The sequence below is a fragment of the Vombatus ursinus genome, unplaced genomic scaffold (genome assembly GCF_900497805.2).
Source record: "Vombatus ursinus unplaced genomic scaffold, bare-nosed wombat genome assembly UNPS02014887.1, whole genome shotgun sequence".
Lineage (NCBI taxonomy): Eukaryota > Metazoa > Chordata > Mammalia > Diprotodontia > Vombatidae > Vombatus > Vombatus ursinus.
Window position 1 is genome coordinate 14,397 of NW_020954665.1, and position 7,154 is coordinate 21,550.

Sequence of the window (7,154 nt, forward strand, 5' to 3'; positions counted from 1 at the left end):
CTGAATGTATTATATAAGAGACTTTGACAACTTTTTAAAGTACTAGATAAATGTGAACCATGTAGCCATCTAAGATTTATTCCAACTCTAAAATTAAAATTATCATTTTACTCAAAGGCTTTAAGTTGCTGATAGAAAAGATACAAAAAAAAATCATGTTTAATAGCAGCCTTCATTATGATATTATGGTTAGGTCACCTTGAAAAACTTTTTGAACTTAAAGATGGCTCATGTCAGCTCTGTGTCACTTTAGGCCCATACATCTATGTCTCCATTTAGATCAGAAACAGATTGAAAGTTACAGAACAAACCTGTACATTGATTATAAATGGCTCCTGAAAATTGGCATAGACTTTCCATGTTTTGCTTTTGAAGGGACTGAAGTAATGTCAAAGCCACACCCAGACCTATTGATTTGCACTTCAATCAATATAATGTAATGAGGTAGGGTACAAAATGTTGGATTCAATCCCAGAAACTATCTGTAGCCACTGACTGACTCCCCATCCTGAGACAAAAAAACAGAAATCTAACTCTCTCCCCCCTTGCTACAAAATTGAGCACATTGAAGAAAATCAGCTATCCCAAAGTTCATATAGAGTGAATCAAGGTTTATTTAAAAAAGTAAAACTTTTATACATACACTTTTAAAATGGAAATCTATAAGACTTTGAATTAAGGAATATTGCAAGCTATTTATAACAAAGTAGTGTTTACATTTGACACGTGTAAAATGTCAGAAGAAACTCAAATTACAACTTGGATCTGGGGCGATTCACGTGTTTGATCTTAAATGATACAGGTCAGAGCCCCTCTCTCTGTGAAGGAGTCCTCTTTCAGTCACATCATACTTCAGGATAGCTGGCTAATGTCGCTATTCCACAGTGGTTACTCTCATCCTTGACCATTAAAACATACCCACTGGCGCCCTACTTTTTACCCCAGCTGAAAAGAAAGTTAAGTATTCAGTTTCAGACCACCATTCAAAAATACATTTTTACTTTAGGGGCACAAAGCCTTCTCACACATATTGTGCCAGAATTCAGAAAATGAATTGGACCTTTCAGAAAGCAATGAAAATAACTGTTGGTATCAACTTTGTTGTCATTTAGTTGATTAGTTGTGTCTGACTCTTCATGACCCCATTTTTAGGTTTTCTTGGCAAAGATACTGCATTGGTTTGCCATTTCCTTCTCTGGTTCATTTCCCAGATGAGGAAACTGAGGCAAACAAAGTTAAGTGACTTTCCCAGGGTCACAGAGCTAGGAAATGTCTGAGGTCCTAATTGAACACAGGTCCTCCTTTCTCCAGGGCCAGTGCTCTCCATCCACTGTGCCACCTAGCTTCCCTATTCATGACAACCACTCACTCAATAAAAAGTACTTCAAAGTTTTCTAAGTGAAATGCTTTTCCCCATAGTACTTTGTGAGTCAGTCTGACAATAACTGTATTAGAACAGTCCAACAAACTAGGCAACAGGAAATCTTCTGTACTCTCTAGTTATCAGTGGTTATGGAAACTATGAGGAACCATTGGGGAACTCTCAATCTACTCTGGATCCTAAAAACAGGGCCCCTTTCATCTATGAACATCCCTTCTCCACTTCACAGGAACCCAAGAACTCCACCCTTCTTTCTCCTTCCCCTTTCTTCAAAATGAAATAACCAGAAACTGGCAACCATCAGGTCAATGACATTTCAGGCAAGACCTTGGTTTACCTGTTCTAGACCATCCAGTATTTATTTCCAGTTTCTTCATCAACACCATAGCCCACAACCAGCATGGCATGAATTAGCCTTTCACTACTGCATGTAGGTTCATAATAAACACCTAGGATATTCAAGTGAAACATGAACTTGAGAAATGCTAACTAGTGAATGGCAGTAATACAGTTAAATATATTGTTGCAGAAATAATGAGGAACAAACTCTTACCAGATCAATAGAACTGGAAGGATGCATGTCCTGCATCAACAGCAACAGAGATGGGACCCACTGCGGCCACAGCCTTTGTGAGAGTCATTTCCTGCCCAGATGGGATGTCCACAAATCCAGTGACATTAGCACCAGAGTTTTCTGGCTCATACCTACAGTAGCTATCCTTTTAAAATGAAACAGATAAAAGGTTTGGTTTACTATTATCAGTGGTATTGCCCAGATATATTTTAAAATTGATGGCCACGAAATTAATAAATCTATGGGCCATGTTCTCCCATTAGTTTATTAGATGAGCAGCTCAAGAACAGAGCAGGATGAGAGTGTGTAAAGGACTATTTGAAAGTCACATTGAAAGAAGGCAACATAGTGTAAACCAGAGGGCTGGTAACATTCCTACACATCACTGCTAACTCAATATGCATCCCGTATAGATTCTAAGCTATGGTCCAGTGGCCCCCATTTCTATTTGTGTTTGATACGACCGGCACAAAGCAACCAATTAATTAGCAACTGTAAGAGCATACTAGTTGTGGCATAGTCCAGTGAGACCAAGGTTCCAATCTAGCTCTCCAATTACAAGCTATGTGATCATGAGATTGAGAAGTTATCAGAAAAATCAAGATAATACCTCCCCCTGACAGGGCTGTTTGAGGATCAAAAGAGATTAAGTGAATGACATGTTTGTAAACTTCAAACATGAGAGAAATGTCAGCAGTTATTATGCAAAATTCTACTCAATTGTCATTTAATTCCCTTCTCCTAAGGAGGCACTAGTGGGAGTTAGGTGTCAGGAAGGCACAAGGGTAGACTACAAAGGCAAGAATGGATTTAGGTTCAGGGAACCTGGCTTCCAATCCAGAGTTTGCGCCTTATTACTATGTTTGTGATCTTGAGCAAGTCATTGTAAAATGAAGATGTCTGACCAAATGATCTCTACAGTGTCTAAGACAATACAGCCTATATACTTCCTAAGATCTCCTCTCAATGGGTGATTGTATTCATAGTGACGGCAGCTCATTTTTAGTGTTGATATATTTTGGATTCAGTTACAGATTTTCTTTAGTTAGGAAGGTGGGTATATAGGTCTTTAGTCTTTGCAGGCTTCCTCAGCTCCCATCCCCCAAACGGAGACTCTCCTTTCAAATATAGTTAAACCCAAATGATGGGAAATCCAATAACTATATTTACCATTGCCTCATAGGGATATGATTCCTCTGTATCAATGCCTGCATTTCTCTTCACATATTCAAAGGCATTATCCATTAAACCTCCGTAACAGCCTCAGTTGCCATCATTCGTAATGTAGTCAATCAAATTCTGTTCACTAAGTGAAACAAGTTTGCCTGTTTCATGGAACCACTGGCCTTCCAGGCAACCAGTAGCACTAAATGCCCAGCAAGAACCACATCGACCCTGCAAAAGTCAAAATGTAGCACTGGGTAGTATACAAGTTAATCTTACTTATCTTTTTCAGACAGATGTAAACAGTTTTAAATGTGGAAAGGAACTCAGTCACAGATCTGAGATGAAGTCCCATTATTTAAGAGACTATCAATCTTAAGTTTTGCTGAGTTTTATCTGGGTCATCTGTGGTTCAAGCTTACACAGTTTTTCATACCTGATTCTTAACAGGAGTGACGTAGCCCTTGTCTCTCCAGTCTACAGATTTAGGGATCTGTACAAAGTGAGGTTCACGAAACAGAGTTCCTTTGTACTTCCTTTGAAATCTGTTTTGTCTAAAGCCATTCATCACTTGTCTGAATTCCTCATTGGTCTAAAATGAAGAGAAAGATGATTTATATGAAGCATATTGGGAGCAAAAGAAAACTGACTACTCACACTATTAACATCAGATTGTTACAACACACCCACCATATCGCCAAACTTGTTCATTTCCATCTGGAAACTATGTTTGCCAGCCTTGTACTCTTGATTGTGCTTTTCAATCATTCTCATCTTCTTCTCCATGTTGCTCTCCTCCAATGATCTTCAGTCTGGAAGCAAGTGCAAAAATGTAAAGTTCAATAACCTTCTGCTTATATCATTACACATGCAAGTGAAACTATCCTCAGACCAAATGCACTATCAATCACTTGGTTAGCATCCAGTTGGGATGGTGACCACATCCAAATGTTGCTGTCCCAGAAGGGTTTCCAAGCTCTGATGCTAGACATCCCTACCCTTTGAACTTTGGTGGGAAAAGCAACAGTCTTGAGCAAATGAAGCTCTTGTCTGGGTAATTTTTGGCTTCTGGGGAAAGGCTATTTCATTAGTCCACCTTGGACATGTGGTACTTAATACATCTGGGGAAAAAAGTAGCTTAAATCTTACCACTGCATAGGTCCTTCTATGTTGTGACTTCCATTGGTACCATTTAGCATCTAAAGTCCGGTCAAGTTCTGGAACAGCAGCTACTATCCCCAAGCATAGGCAAGCTAAACACACATACAAATTCATGTTTCAAGCCTTAAGGGGAAAAAAGGAAGGGAAGAGTTAGAAAATGTGTATGATTGAAACTCAAGCCAAACCAAAATCCAAGCTCTTGTTTCTTTGGGAAATAAACCCAATATTCCCAGTGGAAAAACAAATTTCATTCCACCAAATATTCATACATTATTTAGTTATGTGTTCAGTATTGTGTGTGGGGTGGGATGGAGTGAAGGTAAATATGAGATGTAATGCTGATCTAGAGTTTTTCAGGGAGTTCAGACATAGATACAAAAACATTAAACCAGAGACACTGCTCAATAAAGTGCCAATATTAATAGTACAAATAATAAAAACTGGCATCCTGTTCAAAGTAACAATTTTAAAAGCTGAAATGCTCCTAAATTTTATGGCAGTGGTTCCCAAAATGGAAGCAAAGGTCTGACCACAGTGGGTTAGAGGCAGGTGGCACAGTGAATAGAGTGCTGGACCTAGGGTTAGGAAGACCTGAGCTCAAATTCTGCCTCAGACACTTAGTAATTGCTGTGGGGCTGTAGGCAAATCACTTAAACACTCAGCCTCAGTTTCTTTATCTGTAAAATGGGGATAATAACAGCACCTACCTCACAAGGGTGTTGTGAGGATAAAATGATATAATATTTGCAAAGGACTTTGGAAACCTTAAGGCACCAGCTATTTTTAAAAAATTATTACCATGATTAACCTCAGAGGCTGACGTCTGATCAAATCCTACTTCCTGACTGTCAACCTACAAGGCTTGTCTCTAATACAATTACACTAGTAATCTCTTACTCAACCTTCTCTCTCAGGTTCCCAAACTACCCCAACTAAAGGCAGCTATGATGAAACTAGTACCAAGGAGCACCATTTGAGAAAATGGGGGAAGGGAGGGAGTTGTAGCTGCAGCAGTGACTAGTAAAAGACTCTTATCTCTATTCCTGTGAGTCCCACAGGAGGAGGTAAGGGTGTTCGGGATATGCACATTTTATTACATTATCTTTCTCCTCCAACCCACTTGTTTTCCAAACTATGACAGCTATTATTGTCAAGGATACCACTGTCCCTCCTAAGCTCTCAACCTCAGTCTGACCTTCAACTTTCCCTCACCCCAGATATCCAATCAGTTGCCAAAGCATCTTTCTCTTTGGTCTTCACAAAAGCCTAGTTCAGGTCCTAATCACCTCTCCAATGGACTTTAGCAATAGTCTTCTAATTCATCACATGGCACTGTCTTCCTCCATTCCATCCTATCCTCACACAGCAGGCAAATCATTCTAAAGTGACCATTTTGCTCTTTATTATCTCCCGTACACTCCAGTTTTTCTATTGCCCCTAGGATTATATTATTTCATTTTTATGTTATACTTTAAATTTTTCTATTTGTGTTTATTAGCACAGGAGTACATGTATAATTTATAGAAGTAAATGTACATATGTATTGAGCAAGTGCTCACAAATTTTTTTTCCTGATGGGGAGTGTGTCGTAGCAAAAGTCTGCAGATTACTGCTTTATTGAGGGAAGGAACTGTCTTTTCACTCTTTATAACCTCAGTATTTAGCACAATGTCTGGCACATAATAGGTAATAAGCAAATGTTTTTCTTAAAGCCACTACAACATTTCTAAGCCTCTCCCCAAACCTAATCACCAAATGCACCTTCTCCAGAACTCAAAACAACCCCATTTCTCAAGAGCATAACCAAGCAACATACTAGCCTAGAATAAAGCTAGATTTGACATCAGGGTGACATGGATTCAATCCTGACCTCTGTCACTATGATATGGGCATATATGGGCATGTCACTTCACTCCAGGACCTCAGTTTCTCTAAGGTCCCTTCCAACTCTAAATTTGATACTACAAAGTCTAAAGGTAAGGCTTTACAGTCAGCTGCTGAAGGAGGGAGTGGGAGAGGACAAAATCCTTTTCTGTCTTTTCTACACCAGAATGAGATAGCCACCTCCAGACTTTCAGATCCTATCAGGTTTAGATCCAAAGGCCCTGCAAGCCAAAATCCATCTTTTACAAGTACAAGGATAGGGAAGCAGGTCACACAAACTCTGGGCATCTAAACCTTCTGCATCCTAAAACAATTTCTTGCTTGCCTCTCTCCTAACAAGGTCCACCTCTCCAATCTGGGAAAGGAGGTCAGGTGGGAGTATCCATGTGAGCTAGGATCCCAGCCAGGCAGATGGGACTTGGCTGGAGGCCAGAAGCCAGCTTTCCCAGCTTTAGGGCACCCGATGTGGGGGATTTTCAGGGCATTGTAAGGGGTCTTTCAAGTGGGCCCCAGGAGGGGAGCTCTTTTCCTCCTCCTCTGGAAGAGAGGGGTACACACAGACACAAGCCAGTACATTTACACTTCTCTAGCCCCCACCTCCCCCCCCCCAACCCCATGGATGTCTGCAGAGTTTGCAAGGAGAGGAAATCCAGAAGGCTCCAGGTCATCGGAGATGAATAAACTCGGAAAAGGGAGGGAGTACAGCCCCAGATCAGATCTGAGAAGAAAGTCACAGGTCTTCCTGGGGCAGGCCACTCCTCATCATCAAATCCATCCAAAAAGTGACCCTCTTCAATGCCCTCTCCTCCTTATCATCTCCTCTCCCATTAAGTGAGGGCCAAAAACACACCACAGCCTCCATAAGCTGCGGACTCAATAACCTGCGCTTCTATAATAGTAATGGTAATAAAAAGAAAGGCAAACATTCCTTTAACGTTTTTTAAGGTTTACAGAGGGCTCTACCGGCTCTACCACTTGAGCTGCCTAACA

The 7,154-nt window shown here is 40.4% G+C and overlaps 1 pseudogene; it reads right to left on the reverse strand.

The window, feature by feature from the left end:
- Positions 1 to 845: 845 nt before the first annotated feature.
- Positions 846 to 4,394, reverse strand: LOC114028556 (annotated as a pseudogene).
- Between the last annotated feature and the right edge of the window lie 2,760 nt (positions 4,395 to 7,154).